The sequence below is a fragment of the Simochromis diagramma genome, unplaced genomic scaffold (genome assembly GCF_900408965.1).
Source record: "Simochromis diagramma unplaced genomic scaffold, fSimDia1.1 OVJJ01000636.1, whole genome shotgun sequence".
NCBI lineage: Eukaryota > Metazoa > Chordata > Actinopteri > Cichliformes > Cichlidae > Simochromis > Simochromis diagramma.
This window is the reverse complement of record NW_024387022.1, coordinates 5,915-30,929: the sequence shown is the minus strand read 5'-3', so window position 1 is coordinate 30,929 and position 25,015 is coordinate 5,915. Positions and strand designations below refer to the sequence as shown.

Genomic DNA, 25,015 nt, shown 5'->3' with positions numbered 1-25,015 from the left:
CTGGTTTAAAATAGTTAAAAGAAATAATCCAGCTATAGTTGTCAGTATTTCCACTGCTGCACAGCAAATAACTTTATTATAAAATAAATAATAATAAATAAACTTTATTTTTCAAACACAAGCTTTACACAACTTGTACGTTCACACAAGCACTTTTTCCATGTTTCTAAGTGCTTCCTGTCTAACATTCACACTGTAATGGATGCATCGGAGAGCAACATGGGGTTAGTATCTTGCCCAAGGACATCATGCAGACTGGCATTAAACCACCAACCTTCTGGTTAGCAGGTGATCTGCTCGACCACCTGAGTTACAGCCACCTCATCAAAGTGACCAATCACATTAAAATCCTGTGCTGCTTTGGGCTCCACCTCCAAACCATCTAAAGCGGGTTTATTTGCACCATGTATGCAGGTAAACTCAAACATCCATTCAGCTGCTTCAGAAGGAAAATGTCAGCTTGTGGTTTCAGTCACAGGAAACTCACAGGTTAGAGTCCAGCCAGAGGGCTGCTGTTGTTTATCTGTAAAGTCTTTCAATTTACAGAAATAAATAATTATGTGGACACATCTGGATCATCAGCAAACATGAAACCAGGTGACCACCAGCACCAAGCTGACTGCTGACACAGAGTTCATACTCTAACTGCTAGCTGCTCTGCTAGCTAAGTTAACTGATGTTAAAGGTCAGAGTAAAGAAATGATGTGATGCTGCTGGGAGTGACACCACAGACTAGCAGCATTTAGTTACTCAGCATATAATGCAGTTAATCTGAAATCTCTTTTTCTCTCTGAAACAAAGTGACAGCAGACTGAGTCAAAGACAGAAACCTTATTTAAACACCAAATATTCACCGGCTTCACTTCCTGATCCAGGATTCAAAGAGGACGTTGCACTTACTCAGCTTCTTCCCATGAATGTCTTCACTCTGCAGCTCTGCTGTCTGGACCAGGTCTGTGTAGAAACAGAGACAATCTTCTGCTTCATCAGTCCTCTGTGTCTGCAGGGTGAAGTCACATTAAACACTTCAGACCAGCAAAGAGTCTGAAGCTCACAGCTCAAAGGTCAGCTGCTGCACCTTGTGTGATATTGTTTGATCAATAATTAACCTGCAGCAGGTTTCTGCTCCAACTCCAACACACTGAACAACCCTGAGAACAAATCAGAGGATGTGGGTGTGTTTGCAAGCTTCAATAGTATTAAACACCTCACACCAGCAATGAGTCTGAAGCTCGCAGGTTAAAGGTCAAAGGTCAGCTGCCACACTGCATATAACATTTCAATATGTATACAACCTGACTGTGGGTGTGTGTGCAGCCATAAACAGTTTAAACATTAAACACTGAACCATAAAAGAAGCTTAAGCTGCAGCTCACAGGTCAAAGCTCAGCTGCTGCACCCAGTTATGACTTTACATAAATCATCATGTTTTCCCTCTCAGCACTTGGGCTGTTTTGACTCAGCTACACTACGGCAAATGGCCAATGGTTCCACAGCTGTTCTTGTTCACAGCATCATCCAGTTAGAGAGGAAACTGTATAATGCAATGATGATGTTCCAGCGTCAGTTTTGACGGGGAGGACGAGAAAAACTAGTTTTGTCCTGCAGATGGCGATCTTGCACCGTGTTCAGAGAGCCGACACTTTGATGGTGCTGCTCTACTCAACTTACTTTTAGCCTGGGTTGGACTCTATATGAGCTGCTTCCACTCTGGTTTTCATTGTTAAATACACTTGTTTGATTTCACTTGTAAAAGTTGGAAAATAAATATTAAATTATTTGTTGGTACATTGTTTTGAGGGTCAAATATTTTGCTGCATTTGAGGAATGAACTGTTAAGGTGGAGAAATGAATCAGGTTAAAATAGTGGTGCTTTAAATCAGTGCAGATGTATAATGTAATTTAACATGTTGATAATGGTTGTAGTGGGCTTGTAATGTAAATGTGGTCTGATTAAATGTGACATTGATGGTGACGCTGCATAAACCCTGGTAAAGCAGTTCTATTAGTGGGTCTGTGTGATCAGCATCAGTGGGTGAAGGTGAGGCCTTGACTAGTAGAACGTCATGTTCTGTTCAAAGACATAACTGTGGAAAATGTCTCATGTAGTATCAGCTTCATTTAAAATGACTGCAAACATTTAGAGAACATGTGCTGCTGTTTGTCCTACATTTCCAACACTGAATGAACCCTGAAAACGTGATGGCAGGTGGCATATTGGAGTTCACATGAAATATCGGCTGTATGAAGACTGGAAAATATAGATGATAAAAATATGCAGCCAAACATTTGCGGACATGGATAAACTATCTGATCCAAAAAGCAAGAAGTGACACAGCTAGAAAATGAAAGTGTGTAACAGCTGAAGTCAAATGTAATGCAGAGTTGAATCTGCACTTGGATCCATCTGTGAAAGGTCCACATGTAGGGATTACATGAGTCATGATGTTTGTCAGTCCAGCTTGATAACTCCATCTACTGTGGGCTACATATACTGGGCTGGTAGCTCCATAGTGTTGGAAAGAAACTATTAAATGTGCATATTTTAAAATCAGAGGCTCTTCTAACACAGGAGCCATGTTGAGTTTAGATTCCAGCCGACCACCGGCAGTCTGAAATGGAATGAACAGTGTTGGGAAGGTTACTTTTAAAATGTATTCCACTACAGATTACAGAATACATGCCCCAAAATGTATTTTGTAACGTATTCCGTTACGTTACTCAATGAGAGTAATGTATTCTGAATACTTTGGATTACTTAATATATTATCATGCTGTTTACAACTACATGAATGTGATTTATTACTATTACTGAAGGTCCGCAGCTCCGAACCGTAGTAAAGGGACCTCTGGCTAATACGTCAGGTTCCGTGTCGGGCTCGTAGCCGAAAAATTACTTTTTTGTCTGGGTCAAGTTTGCTAGCGAGAGACAGAGAGAGGCGTTGAAAGGCTGCTCCAACGGAGCTTATTGTTTCGGAGGAAAACACGAACACAGCGTACAGTCGAGTCTTAATAGCTCATTACAACTGGGCTCGTCAGGCACTCTTCTTGGCTGCAGTGGTTATTATTATATTTACATGCTTCCTGCTCCCGTTTCTGCTCGATGACAACTCGTAGTTTTCCACTCTCCTTTTTCTCCCTCCTCGCGCTCACAGACGGGTATGGCAGTCCATTCTCCCTGCAGCACGGACTACACTGCCCATGAGGCTACATTCGTTAGGGCTATGCCTGTAGCATCCTGCCTGTTAGCTTAGCACAACAACAACAACAAAAAGGCGCTCTCTCACCCAGGAAACACACAGTCGCAGAGAGAGAGCCTCACCCTGTAACCATGGTAACCGTAATGCTGCCGCCCGGAACAACAGAACAGAGCTGTCAAACAAAACCCAAACAGTCCTGACCCACCACAATATGAAACAGGGAAGTAACGCTGCGTAATCCATTTATTTCAACAAAGTAACTGTATTCTAAATACCACCTTTTTAGACGGTAACTGTAACGGAATACAGTTACTCATATTTTGTATTTTAAATATGTAACGGCGGTACATGTACTCCGTTACTCCCCAACACTGGGAATGAAGCCCATTGACAGCGAGCAGGTCTAAACAGGAATGGAACGCATCCATGGATAATACACCACTTTATTTGAAGACATCTGTAGCACTGCCTCAGTTCTGGATGTTTCCACAGACTCCTCTGGCCTCTGTGCACCTAAAGAAAAGGTCAAAGGTCAGCAGCACATGTAGTTGGGACAATTCTTCATTTACAAACAACAGTCGCACAAACGATACAATTATTTTCCTCCAATCACGACTTTTCACTTGCAGAAATGGTCCTGTGTGATTTGTAGGCTGTGATATGAAAAACTAGTTCCTAATGGCAGCGATTCACTCAGTAAACATGTGTTTCCTTCACCAACCTCACACACAGATCCAATAAGATCAGGAAGTGGGCAGTATAGTACAATATGTGTTATTTTGTACTGTACTGCCCAAACTAAAGATCTGCTGAAGTGTTGGAAATGATTCAGATGTTTATTTTGGACGATACAGCAGAAGATCAGACATGAAAGTGGAGATAACACAGAAGACATGCAGCAAAGGGTCAGAGGTCAGACTGGGCCACTGGATTCAACAATGAGCCAATGATCATCAAGTAGTGACTAAAGCAGAGCCCTGACGTTCTGACATTCATCACACAGTTAGAACAAATGTCTGCTGATGACTTCATCTCATGAAACGACTGATAGATGTCAATTCATTGATCAGCTGAGCTGCTGCTGCTGATCTTCTTCATCGTGCACAGAAACATTCAGCTTGTTTCAATCAGTAAATAACTTTGAACTGTTCCCACTCAAAATGCTGTCAGAACAATGATCATTGTTACTCCCCTCGAGTCTTAATAAAGCTCAACTTGTTCTTTGTGTTTAAACTGACATTTATTTCGGACAGGAGGATTCTTCCACATGTCTTAACATGTAATGATGTCCAACCACAGCCGATACAATGCCGTCAGAACTAAAAGGAAATACAAACTTAAATGAATATTCTTACTAAAGTCCTTAAGCATTATATACAACGAAACATTCCAACAAAATGATCAATAAAGTACACGTTACACCTCACACTGCGGCTATTGCACTTGAATACCACGCAACACTCGTGCATTTACATACAACGATAATAAACAAAACATTTACCTCACTGGCCTCACTCAAAGGGAATAAACTTTCATTTTTACGTGGTGGGGACGTCCAAAAAAGGCACTCTTTATTTATCTTTCTGCAGACGTGCAAACCTCGTGGCTCGTCTCTTAATTAGCTTGCTGAGTGCGACAGCCAAAAAATGCCCTCTTAGCCACAACACAACTTTAGAAAAGGTTCCTCTATAATTGCACAATTAGCATAAATAACACATTTAAACATATAAATCTAATCAACAAACATGAATTACTATTTATTTCTTATGTATTATTTCTTAATATTTCAACTACTTATTGTTTCAAACTTAACTATCTAATAAAATGAGCTTAAATGCGAGAGTTACCTATGACGGCAGCTGCAATCATTGTAGAACTTCATAAACATCACGTGTTGTTTTCCACATGTAAGATCAGCAAACATACAGAAACCTCCTGTTGCCACACACGGCCTCTAAAATCTCTTCCACGGTTTCTGTCTGAAGTCCACTCTCTGTGTCGGATCCACAGGAAACAACAAGATCTTATTAACATGGTTTTCAATGTGTCTCCTTACAAAAAGTCCAACCAATGAACAAATGTGTGTATTTGTGGAGGCCGAACAAAAGCATGACACATTTCTCTGTTTCTATAAACTGGTGTCAAACACAAATATGAAGAGTTTCACTGACAGACTCCAAAATGCCCCCGCAGTGAATCAAAGGGAAATCCTACAGTGTGGCCAGAGACTCTTAATGGCTCCAACATCAACACATCCACAATGTTGGATCCAGTTCTGCCTCACAGAGTTACTAAGACACACCCTCTGCCAGCATCACAACAGCTCCACCTGCTTCACCTGCCTCCTCAGCATCTGTACACCTGAAGAGAAAAGAAAGGCTCCAACAGCTCAAATCTACAAAGGATTCATGAAGTTTCATCCAACAATAACATGTTTGCCTTCCACAGTGTGCTGTTAGACACCACTGTACCTCTGCCATTTCAAAAAGAGCAGCTTGGGAACATTTTGGCTCCAAACACTTTGTGTTTAAGTTCCTAATCTTTGTTTTCTTTGTGAAGCCGACAACATCTGGAGCTTTTTGACTCATAGAAACATCATTTTGTTCTTTAGATGACAGCAGATTGGGACTGAATAATCAATCACTACCAAACCAATAAAGACAAACATGCTGATTTTACAGGAACTTTGTTGGAGAAGCTGTAAAGACATGAAACTGGTGGAGATCCCAAACCAGTTGATAGTGCTGATTATTCCAAATAAAGCTGTTTCCCTTTGAGATGAAATGACTTTCTGTCCTGATATATAATAAATCTGTTAGTTGTTTTTGTGCCCCTGTATTAAAAGTAGTTTAAAGTCAGCTTGAGTTTGATGTCTTTATGTCAAAGCTGCTCATGATGTTGAGCTGCTGATGGAATAAAAACAGTGAAAAATCTCCTCAATATAAAAGCATGTAGTCCAGACTTAAATGTAGCCTGTTGTTAGCTGAGGTCCACACACAGTGTTTGACAGTGTAAAGTGTGTGAAAGGGCTGCTGGTGGAGCTCACTAGGATGAGCAGGTGACCATGTGCCACGAGGTGGAGAGTAGAGGTCTGCGCGGGAATGTTTTTTTAGTCCCGCTCCCGCCCGCTCCCGCAAGGTTTTGTACCGCACCCGACCGCTCCCGCTGTATATTCAGTCTTTGTTCACCCGCTGCCCGCTTAGAATAATTTTCTACCCGACCCGACCGTTCCCGCTAAATTTAGATCTGGTTTCCAAAATCTCACATTTAAATGGGGTACCACCAAAAAATAGAGATAACAGATAAAACTGCAGGTTGTGCAATGATTGTATTTATTTTTCTTAAACAAGATGCATTTATCTGTCAACATGCAACATTTATCTTTTAACATGGAAAACGTGTTGCAAAAATATGGGATGGGACATGAGTGCCGCCTTAAACCTGAGGTTCCAGTCTTGTGACTGCAAAAGGGTAAAACTTTGAGGCATTTATCGCATTGTACAAAGGGTAATTTTTTTCCATTTGCGTCTATGACGCATGAAAAAGACTCCCATACATCAGACTTGCCTGATGTGGGTTTCCTTAAAGTAAACTGACCGTTGTCTAATCCCAGCTGAACGTCCTTCAAGGAAATTGCATCTTCAGTTTGCTCTGCCATGTTGGTAAAGCGCGCTCTGATGCAGGTGATGCGCGCACAGAGTCACAGACTGTGCAAGTAAAATGCACGTGCAAAAAGCACTGATCCATGCGCTCAGTGCGTGTAACAGGCGTGAGCACTGGCTGTACCAGTGCTCAATTAGAATGAGGAAATCACAGATATGCTGTTCCGAAAAAATGTCGGGCACGCTATATTTTCAGACCGCGCGCTCCCGTTCAAATTACACCACAGTTACCGACCGCTACCGCATTTTATTTGGAAATTTATTCCCGCGCCGCAAGAAACCTGGTCGGGTCCCGCGGCTCCCGCGGGACAGCCGCGGGAATGCAGACCTCTAGTGGAGAGCAGCTGGCCTGGTTTGATTCTGACCCGGGCCACGCCCCCTTTCTCTCTCCCTCTGCTTTGCTGTCACTTATCTTCACTGCTCTGTCCAATAAAGCTGAAAAAGGCCCCAAATCAAAGAAATCTGCCTGCAGCCTCTGAAATGTCTTCTGTTTCCTTCCCGACGGCTTTTTCACCGTCAGCCCATCAGACAGTCCAGTAGCATTTATGATGATGTCATGATTTTGAAGAGACTGCTATGGTGGCCTCCCATGACCTTCAGCCTCATCTACACTGAGATGCAAACACTTGAAAACATTCCTCACACAGCAGACAACTGAATGATAGTACAACACAACAGTCTGTGTACAGACACACACTGAACTTTCATATAGTCAAAGGAGTCAATCAAACACAGCTAGTTTAGTCATTTCTCTGTGAGTCTAAAGTGAATCTAGTATTTTAAAGTCCACTTCCTGTATTTGTTGTTGAAGACTTCTTCAGCTTCTTCTCAAGGACATCAGCTGCTTGTTTGGCAGCAGAGGCAGTTAAGAAGCTTCCTGAAAAACCCTGAACAGTGAGTTCACTGTGGCATATGACAAATTCAGCTTTCTATGTGCACTGTAAAACCCAATAAGTTAATTTTACTCAAAACTTTTGGTGAAACTGATTACATAAAATATTTTAAGTAACTAAAACTTAAAAATAAAAGTTAAATAAACACACTTTATTTATTAGCTTTAGATAAATATTTTTAAGTACCATTGATAAATGTTTTTATGTTATATCCACATTTTTGGTTTAGTACTCTCTACTTGATATTTTGAGTTTCAAGTACAAATCTAGCTCAAGTAACTTTAAGGAATTAATTTTAGTTTCAAAATGTTAACCATTTTAAGCTAATACAACTCAAAAATTTTAAATACAAATGCTTGTAATATCCAAATCTACTGTGTTTTGAATTTGATATAAAAAAAAAAGTGCCCAAAATAATTACACTTGTAAAAACATAAGACAGAAAATATTAATTCAAGTTACAAATTTATTGAGTTACTTTGACACATAGCCTTTCTAACAAAAAGCCCAAAGACATAAATCCACCACATTTTATAGGGAATAATGTCAGAAATTTTGGCACAAGGTTACAATATTAGAAATAAAGAATTTCACAACATGTTTTAAGAGTATTCAAATTTGATTAACACATGAGTATGGCCTTTTTATTAAAAAACAAACAAAAGGAAAAGAAAATCCTGCATTATTAGGTGGGAAAACCGAATGAAAGTAATAGTATAGTATAGTGCAGCTAATACACTGAAATATAATTGGTAACCTTTTTAATATGCCAATACTGTGGTTATGCAAAATGCACATTTGTAGAGTGCAATCACAGTCTCAACAACAAAGCAATAAAACTTTAAATAGAAAAATACTTCTTTAGAGACATAAACAAAGTGTTATAAACCTCCTTAGCGCCTTATGTCAGTTATGAGTAGTTCAGGAGGAACGTTCCTTAAGTGACATTCAAGATCCCACCTAGAAGCCAGAAATGTAGTGAGATTGTCCTTCATTTTCTCTATAGATTTACAGTTATCTGACTAAAAACACAATCAAAATCAACTAAAACACAAGTGATGATGGGGGAAAAAAATAAATAAATAAAATAAAATCACCCCTTTTACTTTGGATGTGGCTTTTAGATAATGAAGTATGAAACAGAGTCTGCAAAGATTTCTTTATTCTATTCTCTCTTTTTATAAAAAACTTATCCAGACTTGGAAACATGATAAACTGAATTACTTGCTTTAACAGGTACTTGAGGGCTGTGTAGGAATCCTGGACATTATTCTGCTGCCAAAAGATCATTTTTAAGACTCAGCACTTTGGGCTTCAACTTCCCACCCTCCAGACCCATCAAAACTTTCTGAATAAAGTCGAAAATGTTGGCCAAACATTTTGGGTAGCTTAGGTGCAGGATGTCGGTCAGTCCAAATATTACTAGAAATGCATCAGCCAGGGTGGTGAAAACAACGATCATGTTACCCTCAACCAAAACTGCAGTCTTCTCAGGGCAGAAGAATGTTGCATCGCTGGAATTGGCTCTGATCAGGAGGAGTCCAAGTGGCACTTCACTAATATCTGGTCTATCAGAATGCATCATCTACAGAAAACAAAATTACTTCATGTTAGTGCATTCCTATTTCTCTTAGTTTCATCTATACAAGTCACATTTCTGGATTATTACTAGCTCAGAAATCAATTGTTTGAACAACAAAAAAGCCACAACACACCAAAGATTTGAGAAAACAAACTGACAAAAATAGTACTTTTAGTAAAGCAAAGTCATACCTCTTCGTAGCAATAACAACAGAAAGTCAATAGGAGTTATATATTTTTTTCATTTGTACAGTGATGTATGGTTGGGCTAGAAACATTATAGAAGGTCTACACACATTAAAAACATGTAGTGTTTCCATTATGTGACATGGACACTGCTGTAGACAGATCCAAGCATGGAGATGCTTCTCAAACTGTCAAAGTGTCATAATGTTTTGAGAAATCTAAACAAGGATGCTACTAAGATATTGTTCACAACTTTGTCCAAAACTTACATCCCATGTTTTGATGAAGGTAGAGGTGTCTTCGTACAAATAGGCAGAGAGGGCATGAAGCACACCAGCACTTTGGGCATGGATATCAGCTTGTTCCTACATCACAAGAAAATTTTTATTTTAAATTATTGGCTAACCTAGTCAAGAATGGTAATTAAAATTGAAAAATTGATCAAATTAAATAAAGCTCAAAAAACAAGACAAAAACCCACTAACCTGGAGATTATAGCTTCTGAAGAGCTGAGACAGGACATCAGACACGTTCCCTGTGCAAACAGCTTTCTTTCTGAATAAGATAACCTTTATTAGTCCCACACGTGGGAAATAAGCTCTGGAGCCGGGGAGCATGTTGGTCCAGCACAGCATAAAAGTGGTTCTTCAGGTGAAGGTTTGTAATTCTGTGGAATTCTGCACAGATCTGAACACACAGGATACATTTGTGTTTACAAGTTTCAATTAGTCTATAAATCTTTGCAAAATACATCAAAATCCTTACACTCCAAAGGCATAATTTGTTCAGACAGGCCAGATAACAGGAGTTGATATAAAATACATCTTGTTAGATACATCTATATACATTCTTACCTGGGACTGGGATTTCAGAGTAGGCCAGCAATCCAGGATCTGACCTACTGGTAGGTCATCATTGATGATCTCTTTGCATTGCAAGGCCAAAGTTGTGTGCATCAGCTTTGTAATCAGGATTCTTTTCACTTTTCTCGACTTCATCTACAATCTGTAGTCTTAGCTGGTCAAGGTAAACAGCATCTTCACCCCTGAAAATTTACTTCTGCCCTGGCATGGACATAACAGTAAAACACAGAAGACAAGACAGACTACACAGAGAACAGAAAAGACACACAACCAAGGAGACACAGATGAAACATAACCAGCCCAGAACTCAACTAAACCTTAACTAATAATAACAACAATACAAGAACTTCACCTCATTTCAATATAACATAAAGCAAAAATACAAAATAAACTCAAAATGCTATGTCACAGACCCAGCCCCTGACAGAAAAAAAACAAACAAAGTCTTTCACTAATGAACACTGGGCATCAGAATAAAATAAAACGAAAAAATAACTGTTTGGTAAATACAGTGGGGCAAAATAGTATTTAGTCAGCCACCGATTGTGCAAGTTCCCCCACTTAAAATGATGACAGAGGTCAGTAATTTGCACCAGAGGTACACTTCAACTGTGAGAGACAGAATGTGAAAAAAAAAAATCCATAAATTCACATGGTAGGATTTGTAAAGAATTTATTCGTAAATTAGGGTGGAAAATAAGTATTTGGTCACCTCAAACATGGAAAATCTCTGGCTCTCACAGACCTGTAACGTCTTCTGTAAGAAGCTTTTCTGTCCCCCACTCGTTACCTGTATGAATGGCACCTGTTTGAACTCATCATCTGTATAAAAGACACCTGTCCACAGCCTCAAACAGTCAGACTCCAAACTCCGCCATGGCCAAGACCAAAGAGCTTTCGAAGGACACCAGGAAAAGTATTGTAGACCTGCACCAGACTGGGAAGAGTGAATCTACAATAGGCAAGCAGCTTGGTGTGAAAAAATCAACTGTGGGAACAATCATCAGAAAATGGAAGACATACAAGACCACTGATAATCTCCCTCGATCTGGGGCTCCACGCAAGATCTCATCCCGTGGGGTCAAAATGATCATGAGAACGGTGAGCAAAGATCCCAGAACCACACGGGGGGACCTGGTGAATGACCTGCAGAGAGCTGGGACCAAAGTAACAAAGGTCACCATCAGTAACACACTACAACGGCAGGGAATCAAATCCCGCAGTGCCAGACGTGTTCCGCTGCTGAAGCCAGTGCATGTCCAGGCCCGTCTGAAGTTTGGCAGAGAGCACATGGATGATACAGCAGAGGATTGGGAGAATGTCATGTGGTCAGATGAAACCAAAGTAGAACTTTTTGGTATAAACTCAACTCGTCGTGTTTGGAGGAAGAAGAATACTGAGTTGCATCCCAAGAACACCATACCTACTGTGAAGCATGGGGGTGGAAACATCATGCTATGGGGCTGTTTTTCTGCCAAGGGGACAGGACGACTGATCCGTGTTAAGGACAGAATGAATGGGGCCATGTATCGTGAGATTTTGAGCCAAAACCTCCTTCCATCAGTGAGAACTTTGAAGATGAAACGAGGCTGGGTCTTCCAACATGACAATGATCCAAAACACACCGCCCGGGCAACAAAGGAGTGGCTCCGTAAGAAGCATTTGAAAGTCCTGGAGTGGCCTAGCCAGTCTCCAGACCTCAACCCCATAGAAAATCTGTGGCGGGAGTTGAAAGTCCGTGTTGCTCGGCGACAGCCCCAAAACATCACTGCTCTCGAGAAGATCTGCATGGAGGAATGGGCCAAAATACCAGCTACTGTGTGTGCAAACCTGGTAAAGACCTATAGTAAACGTTTGACCTCTGTTATTGCTAACAAAGGTTATGTTACAAAGTATTGAGTTGTATTTTTGTTATTGACCAAATACTTATTTTCCACCCTGATTTACGATTAAATTCTTTACAAATCCTACCATGTGGATTCATGGATTTTTTTTTTTTTTTTCACATTCTGTCTCTCACAGTTGAAGTGTACCTCTGGTGCAAATTACTGACCTCTGTCATCATTTTAGGTGGGGGAACTTGCACAATCGGTGGCTGACTAAATACTTTTTTGCCCCACTGTATATTATTGATGGATTCACCCTTAAGCTAACCTAAAATAGACCAGGCACAACAATTTTACAGTTCAGAAGATTCTACATTCAACTTAGTTAACTATTTGCAATGTAAACCAAGTTCTACCGCGTAATTATGTAATGATTAATCACTGCTTTTGTAAGTATGTCCTGTGCCTACAATTTTGCTGCCCCAGTTTTAATATGTACAACTCCAGAGAACTAAACGTAAGTTTCAAGTTCCACCAGTTAGCAAATGGGCTAGCCAATATCAATATCCACGTATGCGCTAAGTGTGAAGCAGCGCAGCAGTGCATATTGATTCAACAATTTAACCACAAGGCAGTTTATAATCTGCAAATCCAGAAATGCCTTCTAAAGACTTCTTTTAAAATAGTAAGAGATTAGAAACTAATAATGTGTTATACTAAATATGAGCTTATTAGCATAATTCATGCAAAACACTTTGGGGCCAAGCCGACATGGATAAAACGACGCATGCATGTAATTCTTAAATGCCTGCTAGAGTTGTACATTTATGACGCTAAAAACCCATATTACAACGGAGAACTATAGTTTCAGAAAAAATAAAACTTACCACAAAAGCGCTCCTGAAGATGCTGCAAAGGCAGTAAATGCAGCTAGCCAAGTGCAGAGCGTTAGCTGTTCCAGTTCAAAAGTCCGTAACATACCATAGCATGCCCTCCTTTATCCAGCGTCAAAGGCAATGCCGCAAAAAGCCCCTTGACAAATGTTTTTATTTCTGTTCGGATATTAACGTTCCACAAGTTTCTTTCGGAGTAATGAGCGGGCATTCGCACTCGAAGCGAGGAATCCAAGATGGTTGCCAGCACTTCATAAAGAAACAGGTGGCGCACGTACGTACGTAGGCACGAAAGTGACGTCAGTGTTAAAACTCAAATTATTTGAGGGCAATGCCAGAAACTAATCAATATATTCAAGTACTGATAACTTGAAAAAACAAACTTGTTCAAACTACTCAAAAAAATAAAGGTGTATGAACTTATAACAGGTTTTTAAGTAGTTGGAACTCATTTCATTTATCAAACTATTACTATTCGGTCTTGCAGTGTGGAAATGTGTCTGTGTCTACCTTTCAAATGCTAAACTGTTGAATCCAAAACATCAGCGGCTCCTTGACTGCTCACTTCATGCACTTCTGTCTTTGTGACAGTCCAATGACATCACAGCTGTTTCCACCCCCAGTGTCTCAGGACTGGACACCTTTAAACATGTAGAGCAGGGGTCGGCAACCCTGGGCACGTGTGCCAAAGCTGGCACGCGAAGGGTTAACTGATGGCACGACCATAGCTGGACTGGCCATCGGGCATACCGGGCATTTGCTCGGTGGGCCAATGATTTTTTTTTTTTTTTTTTGTAACAGCATAAACAATGAAAGATGGTGGACTGGCCAGATGCTGGCCGGTGTGTAAAAATAACTCAGTTGTTTGGTGGTGGATATGGCGGAGCTTCCACAGATTCAGTAACATTAGTAAGTGGTGGAGGCCAGCAGGTGGATGAGGGAAAGGGGAGGCAGGAGGAGCAGAGACCCGAGGCGGCTGCCAGTCCGAGTGTCAGGTGAACTGAACTTCAGGCAAGAAGTTATGACCTGCAGTCTATCTGGGTCAGATATAAACCAAGTTTAGGTGGAGTTTATTTTCCTTGTGCTGACTTTTTACAGTCAGTTACAATAACTCGTACTGCGTACTAGCTAGCATGACGGAGTTTCTATACAGCTGGGTGGGTGCTATGATGTTACTGATAGTGAAATTTATTTTATTCATAAGGTTAGTTAGTAGAGTTGCAAACCGTCCCGTAAAAAACGGAATCGTCGCGTATTCAGAGAAAATCTTACACGTTTCGTATTGAGCTGAAAAGGAGCACAGTTTATCCCGGACTTCAGCTTGGATGGAAAAGACACAAAGCTGCAGTTATTCTGTCGTTACGCTGCACAGCTGCCTCTTCTTCTCTCATTCTCTCCCCTCCCTCTCCTGTTGCTACTTTAATCATGAAACTGATCAGTGATCAGCTGATCTATTCTATTGTAAAATGCTGAAATTATTATTACACAGAACCCAGCGGCTCAACAAAAGCCTGCATTGAAAATCTATATTAACCCTTTAAGACCTACCATAGAACCAAGTCCGCCAGAGTTATCTTTACATTTTCACATGCTGTAGGGCCATTTCTGGGAGCATTTCAAGTTGCTATAGATCAATATAACCGTTATAGCCCAAATTTTGAAAATCGCTTTTGTTTTTTTTAACATATATTTCTAGTTAGAGAAATTTAAGAGGTTTGTTCCTCAAAACTGTAAATACAAAAAAGTTCCACAAAATAGTTTCTAACAACAGGAAATTTATTTTGAGTGTCTCCATAGTTTTATTTTTGAGATACACCATATTTTATATACTGCTGGAAAAATGAAAATAAATATTATAATGCAAATTTGCAAAAAAAAAAAAGCAGCATGTGCATCAAAATCAACTATTTTCAGCAGTGCAATTTGAGTTCTAAGCATCCCAGAAACTATTCAGAAAAGTATGAAGTCAAACATGACTTTTAAAAACACTAGTACAGGCTTATAAGGCCGCGAAGGTAAAAAAACTAATGACGTCACTTCCGATTTTGGCCAGGTAATGGTGGACACGCGATAGTTTGCGCTGATGTCTATTCCAATGTAGGAAGTGTTACGAACAGCTGATCGGATCGGCAAAGTGTGTTTCTGGAATATTGTGTTTTTGTTGCTGCCAGTGCTTTTTATGCTGTTTTTGCAAAGCTATATGTGGAAAGAAGATTCAAAACAGCATCAACATGACAGCTGTAAGAAATCTTCTCTCAGCCTTGTTTGGCAGAAGATCCCTGCAACAAAGATTGTAAGCTGAAAGATGACGTGTGTAAAGTTTGCTCTTTGGGAGGGTTGAGGCTGTTTTTAGACCTTTGATAGTTTCCAATCCAGTTCTGAAAGACAGAAATAAAAACAACATCATTAAGATCAGATCATGGAGCTGTTTTCTGCCTTGTTTCTATCTTCAGATTACAATACTTTACTACAATAAAGATGCTAACATGTATCTGTAGGAACAACATCATTGAATCTTACATCTATAACAACTGGAGCCAAACCAGTGGCCTCTGCTGGGATCACTGGTGAGCCAACACTTGTCATTCCTTGTTGGATGCAGATTTCAGGGCTTCCTTTTGCTCCTCCGTTATCACTGTTCTCTCTTCTCAACACATGACGACACAAAGGAATCAGCACTGAAGCACACATTTCACACATATAACAGACCAGTCCAGTTACACACACCTCTGCTTGACATTAGGCCTAAAACAAAGACACAAAACACTAACTTGACTCTAAATAGAAGAAACTTGCAGCTTTTTCTGGTATGTCCTCATTTATATTTGACACACATCGCTAAAGTAAATTGTTAAATGTTGTCATTTTTAAGCTTACCATCTCTACATTGTTTCAAACTGTGTGATCAAAGACGTTCCTTTGTCTCTGACCACCTCACAGCTACTCTGGTGCTGGGGGAGGTTTTATTGTAAGCACATCCTCTCTGAAAGATCTGTTTCTTGTGTGGTAAGCTTCCTGCTTTTTTGACCCTGTTGGTGAGCAGGAGATCACACACACACCCCCCCAAACACACACACACACACACACATTCTTGCACATGCATACACAAGCATACAGGTGCTTTCACATACACACACACATAGTGCTAACCAAGGGGGGTGTTGGGTCTGTCTAGCACAGGCCCACCGCTGGAACGAGACAATTTAAAAACACAGCAAAAGCATTGAACACCAAGTAGGCAAAGTTCTTCGTGTTACTCGTGCATGAGGGAGACCTGCCTGGAGCCAAGTGTCGTCCCACCACTTGACCTCCGTCAGACTCTCAGCCAGGTCCCCCATAGCACTCCTTTTATTGTGGTGACATGAATATGCATAGGGTCATTAACATATAACATCTTACATAGGTATACATGTGAACAAAGAATACTGTGTGTGTGTGTGTGTGTGTGTGTGTGTGTGTGTGTGTGTGTGGTCAGAGTGTGACCCCATAAATGACTTCCCTAAACCTGCTGGTCTGGAAGTCCAGCAGTTCATCTAAACAAAAGGCACTTAGCCTAAAACAGATATAGCTAGTACATGATGATGACGGCAGGGAACACACGGATGAAACATGGTGGATACACAGACGGACCAGCAACTACAAAGACAGAGGATGCGGCTTAAATGCACACAGAGAAACACAGGGTGAAACAAACTAAAAAATCATGTGAAACAAACAGGTGGGGGACACAGCTGGGAGTAATCAACGAGACGAGACAAGGGGTAAAACTGAACACACTCACATGAGACGCAGACCTTCACAATAAAACAGAAACAAGAAACCATCACACAAAGACGCAGACGCGACATTGAGAGACAGACAGAAAATGACACATGGAACTTAAAAAAATAAACCTGCAAAAACATGAGAACACAAAACCTACGAACAACTCCCTAAACAAGAATAACTGAAACATAGATTCATAATCATCATAAGAAAAGAATCCAAAATGCAAAAACACACCAAAACATGACAACTCAAAATACTGTGTCAAACTGACTCAGAACCGTGACAGTGTGTGTGAGTTACAGAGAGGTGTGAAAGTATGTGTGTGTGTGAAGTGGTCTCGAACTGGGGCAGAGATGATTCTGCAGGTCACCGTCTACCCCAGTGGACACAAAAGAAATAAAATAGTTGTGTTGTTGATGAAAAAAAACAATGATAACATGAAGAGTGTTTCTCAGCCTGAAACAGCTACAATCTCACTTTCTGTTTGTAAGGAAGGAGAGTTCAAAAAACAGGAGAGAGAGGCAGATGTGTGTCGTTTAAGCAGTGATGAGAATAATGAAAATGTCTTAGTTTGTCACTTCAGGTGAAAAGCAGACCTGGATCAATTTTCCACGAGCAGCAGTTGGAAGAAAATTATAGGTTAACATCATTAGGAAACACTCAGGCTGAGTTTTAGCTGAATTGTGTTTACAGCTTAACTCCTATGTGTTCCTCACCCTGTAAAAACAAGCTCCAAGGAAGCTAACCTCTGCTTGAAGATAAGGAGTGCAGTTCCAGAAGCACAGGCATGAACATCAACAGTTCACAGCAGGTCAAGAGACAACAGCAGAGTCCTGAGAGAGGTCCAGCAGCAGTGTGTGCAAACGGCATCAGAGAGAAAGTAAACCCATCATCATGGATGGATGGAGATGCGTTTCCAGGAAGCTGCAACTTCACTGTGTGTGAAGATGACTTTTGAGGAGACTGTCTGAGTGACATTTGCCATGTTTGGAGTGGAATGGCAAGATGAGACAGTGAGGATGACCCAGGACAAAGCTGAAGAGAACTGACTGCCATTGGACTGCAAAGTGGGAGAGGAGAACAGAGTGGAGGGAGCAGGTGAGCACACAGAGGAAGGCTGTTGTTTAGTATGGGGAATCAAAAAGTGGGTTAGCAATCCTGGGAAAAAGGAAACTGACTGCTTTAAGGGGAAAATTGAGAAGAGGTCTGGACCACAAAATGAGAAAGGTACACAAAAACACACACAAACAGAAAATGTATTAACCATACTAACCCTACATACACATACAATGAAACTCATGAAGACCAGACAGAGTCTAAGCATGAGATTCTGTTTGTCATCTTGTCCAAGTCACTAGTAAGATGAAAGTGATACATAGACTAGTGGACGAATATCATTTTGGAGGACAGATGGTTGCATCATAGAGGAGAAAACAGGATGCTGATGAGGGGTCTTGAATGAGTGAGCTGATTGTTGAGTTTCTGGTGTGTGAAGAAGTTTTAACATGGCACACATTTGGTTACATGAGAAGAAACTCGTTATGTGATGAGACAACAGGGTTATGTTGTGTGGTGTGAGGTGTGTGGCTGAGTGGATGAATGTTTGAGATTAATCTGGCTGATGATTTGTCTTTTGTTGCAAAGTTGAACCTGCCAGTTAGGTTTGGTATGATTTCCCCTCCTGGGATGAAGAACACGTGTCATGACTTAACAAGGCCTTTCTTTCTTTTTTCCTTTTTATTTTGTTACTTTCACAGTGCACTGAAAGTTTGTTGCTAAATCTCTGTCATTTAAAGCACATCTGAACATTTGAACAGGAAGAACTACACAACATGTTGTCGGGAACGGTTGCAAAGTGAGTTTCTCCAAAATTAAAATGGGCTCAGGAGAAAGCCACTTATTGGGACAATTAGGAAGCGAGTCCCTGTCTGAAAGGATTCAGCGGTAGTCCAGTCTAAATGCTTTTTCTGTTTTTGAAATGGCGTCATATTGCTGAGGGTGGAAACGAAATGCGACGATAGATTCCACTATCAGCACTGAATGAATAAATGAATAAAAAATGAGTGAAAAAAACGGGGAACTGACTGGACTGCTGAAAGCTGACAAGAGTTGACTGACTTAACACCACTATGCAAAGGTTAACCCCCACCCAGATGTGACAAAGGGGTGGATGTATCTCTGTGTGTGTCTTTTGTTGCAGGAGCAGGAGGAGACCAGAGGAGGAAACTTTGGGTCACATGACTGTGTAAACTCTGCAAATTTAAGCTTTTAGCTGTAATTTTTCTGTGTGTCTGTGAATTTACCAGCAGTGTGTTATTCATGATCCTGTATTACTCACAATGCAGACGTCACTGTGAGAAAGTGTGTCTACACCTGCGCAGCGCTAACATTTACATTACTTTTCTACAGCAGAGGGTTAATCATGTGATTTGATCATGTGATGTACAGCAGGACACAACTTAATAATGTTTTTCTACCACAGGATTACTGAGTTTTTGTGTGAAGGAAACTGTGTTGACAGGCTGTATGTTGGTGATGAAATTACACTGTGCTGTTGAGAAATGTGAATATTACAGTGGAGATGTGAATACAGTGTGAGAGACATACTGTGTTGAAGCCAGTGTTACTTCTTTTACAGCAGAGTGTTAACTTTATGACCTTTTACAGCACCTCTGGAGTCTGGTGGCCCAGGCCTGACCTAGGATGCTACTGCTAATGTTTCTCTAATGTGCTTGTAAAGGATTCAGCACAGACAGACAAGTGACAACTGAGCAGATGTGCAGGGTTATAGAATAGTTAAAACGGGGCTCATTATCTGACCACTATTGAGCTCATAGTGATGAAATAAGTGAGTGACAAACTTAAGGAAAGTCACTGATTACAATGTGGGATGAAGTTGAGATGATCGATGATTTGGAGCAAATTATGGCACAAAAGCAGGAGTTTAATGATTTAGAATAAACCTGCAATGATACTTGTCTCTGTGATGCTGAATACTTTATTACTCTTATGAGCTACAGTTGTTTGCAAATGTGAAGTTTGTTTTAACTTACAGGGTTTTGTCTACAGGCAAGGATACAGGCTCCGGGTGGAGCTGGGAGTTGAACAATCTTAACATTTAACCACTGACTAATGTTTCTTTGACACAGGGTTACAGGTTTGGAGTGGAGCTGCTCCAAGAGAAACCCTGGAGAATTTTCCAGAGAGACTGTGCAACATTCTTGTGCATGTCTCATTGTGTGGAGTTGACACATGGCGAGAGCCGTGTGGCAAAAGAGGAGTGTCAATTTTTAACTTGCAGATGTTGTGACGTGCCCTGAGAAGGAGTGACTGAAGGAGATCGTCCACAAGATGGAAGCTGAGGCCTGGAGAGAGGCTTCAGGAGGATCATAGAGGAGCAGAGATCACCTTCAGCACAGCACACATCCCACAGTGAGCTGTGCTACTGAGCTTCCAGAAGATCGTCGAGAGGAGACTTTGAACAGCAAACAACCAGAAGGAGTGAAAGAGATTCAACGCTGACGTTGAGGAAGACAACTAGGGTGTACGATGTGCTCTGCCCTAATTCTTCAGCGGCGTTGGAACAGAAGCAGAAGGATGAAGGGAGCGTGCCAAGCTCTAATCGACGGTGCAGAGAGGAAGTTCAGCGATGGAATTGTGATTCTGTGAACAGCACAGACGCCAGGGGACTGGGAAATAGCTGACAGCACTTTTCCCAAGGATGAAGATCACCTAAAGTGTGTCACTTTGCCATGCAGACTTGATACTGCAGAGGGGCTTTTGTTTACATTTGCATCATGTGTTACACTTTTCTAATCTTTAATTTTAAATTGAAACTAACATTTAAAAACATTTGGTACAATGTGGATGGAGGAAGAGTATTTCCACCAGGAGCAGAAACGTCTGACTCAGCATGACGATGCTGTTGGTGGATACTGAAGAGCTCAGCCTGTCAAGACAGGATTAGGTTATCGTTTTTAAACATGTTTATTCAATTATATTCTGAGGCCAGTTATCTGGTATAATCTTTGGAAGTCTATTAAAATAAAAATAAAATCAGATGTGTGGACTTTTGGTTGTTTTGTTTTGTTCAATAAGCAGATGTTGGTGTTTCAGCAATGCAGTAACTTAAGTTTAAAAGGCTTGTTAGAAACTATGAAACACATCATACAGACTTGTGGACATTAGAAGACGACTAATAATCATCATGAATAAGACTAAAGGCAGGAAGGTGTCCTTTATAACTAATAATATTAATAACTAATAATATTAATATCATAGTCTGTCTGCAGCTGAGACAATACAAACTCAAACTGTGGGGAGAAGATTATATCACTTCAGTTTAAATTGACCTGGAAGCGCCACATTTTCACAGACTTCTTTATTTACAGCATTTTTTACGTGCTGTATAGATTATACAGTTAGGTCCATAAATATCTGGACAGAGAGAACTTCATTTCTGATTTTGGTTCTGTACATACACCAAAATCTATTTTAAATGCAACAACTCAGATGTGTTTGAAGTGCAGACTTTCAGCTTTAATTCAGGGGGTTGAACAAAGAGATGCAGAAAAATGTGAGGAACTAAAGCATGTTCAACACAATCCCTTCATTTCAGGGGAAATGTAGAGGAAAAAGTAGAAAAATTAAATAACTTAATGAAATTAATTAAATAATAAGATTGTCAGCTGGTAACCAGCTTCATGCGACCGCTTATCCTGGTCCCAGTGTTAGTGTCAGTGAATCCAGTTAACAGAAAGACATCCTGGATATACTCGACTGACTTTTTAGACTCAAGATTAATAATCATTATAAAAATTATAGTCTAACATCCAGAAATCTGTACGATGTGTTTCATTATGTCTAACAAGCCTTGTACAGTTAAAGCTAACAGTTACTACATGACTGAAACACCAACATTATCTCTTTTATGAAAACATGCATATTAGGGCTGGGTATCGTCACTCATTTCTAGAATCGATTCGATCCACAATTTGATTCAATTTGAATCGGGGAAATTTTGCCTCAGACAGTCAGAAATATTATAATTCAGGTCATGCATCAGTACATTTCTATATTTTTATATCTATAAAAAGAAATCTGACACTTGCCAGACTTTATCAAAGGTGTGAGCATCACAGCAGATGCCTTTGTGTCAAAGTAGCTGAGGATCAAACAGAAAAACATGAAGGTTTTCCTGGCCTGGGATTTTATACAAATATTCTGCAGTACATCAAAAACAAAAGAAAACCATTAATGAACATATGAACATTACCTGATGCTGCTGACGTGAAGCAGAGCAAAGTTACAGAGGTTTGATTACAGACACAGCTGAGCATTTTGCAATTTTGCATCATTTTAAAAAGTTTAAATTTGTTCAGTATTGAACGGCAGAAATTAGGTTTTGTTTTCGGAAGTAAGTAAAAGGAAAAAAAAAAACAGCAGCCGACAGGCTGTAAGAACGGTAGACTTGTGCATAACAAGCAAGCGAATAATGCAGAAAACAGATTTTTAGACGGGAAACTGTTCTTGAAGTACAGAGAGAGAGAGAGCTGTGCATGAAGTGTGATTTTATCCTGGTGGGAGCAAAACAATCAGAGTGAATTCATGACGATGTTTATGTGAAGCGTAGTTTGGATCTTCTTTTGCTGCTGGTTTACTCAATATTGTTTGGAGAGAGAAAAACCTGCAGCTTCAGAATCAGCGCAAAAAGGGCATGAACACAAAGCGCGGAGCCGCCGAAACATCAGAATCGGCGAGCTGTCGGCTTTCAGCTCGTGTCCGTGCAGTCAGGTGAGAAAGTCACATCTCACTGATTCTGATGCGTCGGCGGCTCCGCGCTTTGTGTTTACGTCTTTGTGCAGAATCCGTGTTCCTGCTCTCATTTACTGTTTTAGCTGTTTGGTGGTTGTTGAAATTTTGGGAGGTTTAACCTGAGATTCTGGCGTTTTGGCCAAAATAAATTTATATTAAAAAATCGATTCAGGATTTTAATGAATCGATATCACGTTATCCAAGCGAGAATCGATTTTAATCGATAAATCGATAATCAAAACCCACCCCTGATGCATATACACGGGTCACACTGCTTATTGAACCCCCCAAAGATCAGATCTGAATCAGACAGGTTTTTGTTTTTTGTTTTCAAACTTTAGACTTTGCTTCTATTGGACTTTTTATCAGTAACACGTTCTTACTTTTTGCAGGAACAGTTGAAACTAACATAAATAAATAACTCAAGAGGTGATCGTCAGCAGGGGGTTTACAAGTTGTGGCCGCGTTGTCGGCGGTATAAGCTCGACCACTTGCAAGGTGAGCTGGCAGACATCACTGAATTCATCAGAGATGATTAGGTTCATTTTGCCAAAGTGAGCAGATATTTAACCTCCTAGGACCTGGCGTCCACATATGTGGACATCACATTTTGGGTTGTTTAGACCAAAATACTCAATTTTGCTCTACAAAGGCCTGATATCCACTTATGAGGATGTTATACTGCCACTGTGCTATCAAAATTTTAGATCAATATCCTCATATGTGGCTCTCATTTTTCTCAGAAAGAAAAATTTGGTAAAAAAAAAAAAAAATCTGGTAATTCTTTGTTTTTACATTCATCAGGTCCCAATCAGCCCAAATATCAAAGAGAAATTAAAAATGAATGCCACGGACGAGTTCGGGTCTTAGGAGGTTAAAGATTATGCCACTACATTCTTGTCTAGAAAATATTAAAGTGTATTTGGTGACACACAAAAAAGGGTAAAGTTTAAGTATAGTTTGGGTCCACACATGTCCAAACCCTGGTGTGTGGGCCTACTTAGTTTTGAGAAATTGTCACGGGACCGGGGTCTGGGTGACCCCGGTCAATGCCTTGGGTCTCTCCTCCTCCTGGGTTAACAGACTTATTTTTACACATCGACCAGCATCCGGCCAATCCACCACCTTCCATCGTTTATACCGTTATAAAAAATAAAAAAACCATCATCGGCCCATAAAAACGAAAAATCACCATCAGTATGCCCGATGGCCAGTCCAGCTATGGTCGTGCCATCAGTTAATCCTTCATGTGGCAGCTGTGACACGCGTGCCCAGGGTTGCCGACCCCTGCTCTAAAGCATCTGATTTGGATTCCTGAGATCAAATATAGTTTCCTTTGGCTTTGTTTTCTTCTCATTTGTGGCTTTAATGTAGTGTTACATCCTGTTTGTTTGCTTCCATCTGTATACATGTCCAGATTCACTGTTATGTTTCTATTCTTACATTGCTGTGTGATCACTGTTCCCTCTGCTAACTGATGTGACCTTTTGTATCTTACACTGATACTTGTCATATTTGTATCTGCGCCTAAAAGATAAAAAGTTTTCCATGCTAAAACACAGCTCCACCTCCTGCAGTTCTCCCTCTGAACCACTAGATGTCTCTGTTATCTAAATGAAGAAGTGCAGCACAGCAACCACAGCAGCGCTCAGATCACACGTGTCCTGTTATTATGTATAAAAGCATGAAACAGGTGAGACAGGTGGGATCAAGATTAATGTTGTGGAAATATATGAAAAAGCAACAGAAGAGTGAAAACATTTCGTGTTTCTAGAAAGATCTTTCAGCTCACAGCTGCTCACAGACTGTATTTACAAGTGACAAACTGCAACTCTACAGTACATCTACAGTATATATCAAATATATTCTGTATTCAAATCTATTGAGTGATGTTTGAAAGTCTTTCCAGGTGAGTTTGATCCAGGAGGGTCTGAAGCCAGAGTCAGACAGAGACTGTGCAGAGACTGTAGAAGGACAGAGCAGCAGCAGAGCAGTCCAGATACACTGATGATCCTCTGTCAGATCCAGAGGGACACACAGGGATGATGCTGGACTCTACATTGTGTCTGACAGTGGAGCTGTTCTCAGAGCAGTTCACTCTGCAGCACTGACAGTCATCTGCACTTCTTCTCATTCCTCTGTCAGTCACTGCTGGATGAAGCTCTCCTCTCCACCTCCCAGTAACATGGCCCAGTCAGAGCGTCTCTACACACAAGCTGCTGCTGCTTCAACCTCTCTGGATCATCAGGACACAGCTCCTCCTCTCTCAGCACACACACCGTCCTGTTTACCATCATCGCCTCCACCTGCAGAGAGAAGAAGGAAGAGC

General features: G+C 40.6%; 2 long non-coding RNA genes across 2 annotated transcripts; both read right to left on the bottom strand.

Moving 5' to 3' along the window:
- Positions 1-8,101: 8,101 nt before the first annotated feature.
- Positions 8,102-10,088, bottom strand: LOC120739414. The gene is made up of 3 exons (XR_005697207.1): positions 10,008-10,088; positions 9,792-9,887; positions 8,102-9,340 (listed from the first exon to the last, which is right to left on the bottom strand). It is a non-coding gene; the product is annotated as an uncharacterized LOC120739414 (long non-coding RNA).
- A 27-nt stretch (positions 10,089-10,115) lies between these two features.
- Positions 10,116-24,762, bottom strand: LOC120739415. Its single transcript, XR_005697208.1, has 4 exons — positions 23,687-24,762; positions 13,099-13,745; positions 10,377-10,627; positions 10,116-10,209 (listed from the first exon to the last, which is right to left on the bottom strand). It is a non-coding gene; the product is annotated as an uncharacterized LOC120739415 (long non-coding RNA).
- Positions 24,763-25,015: the final 253 nt, after the last annotated feature.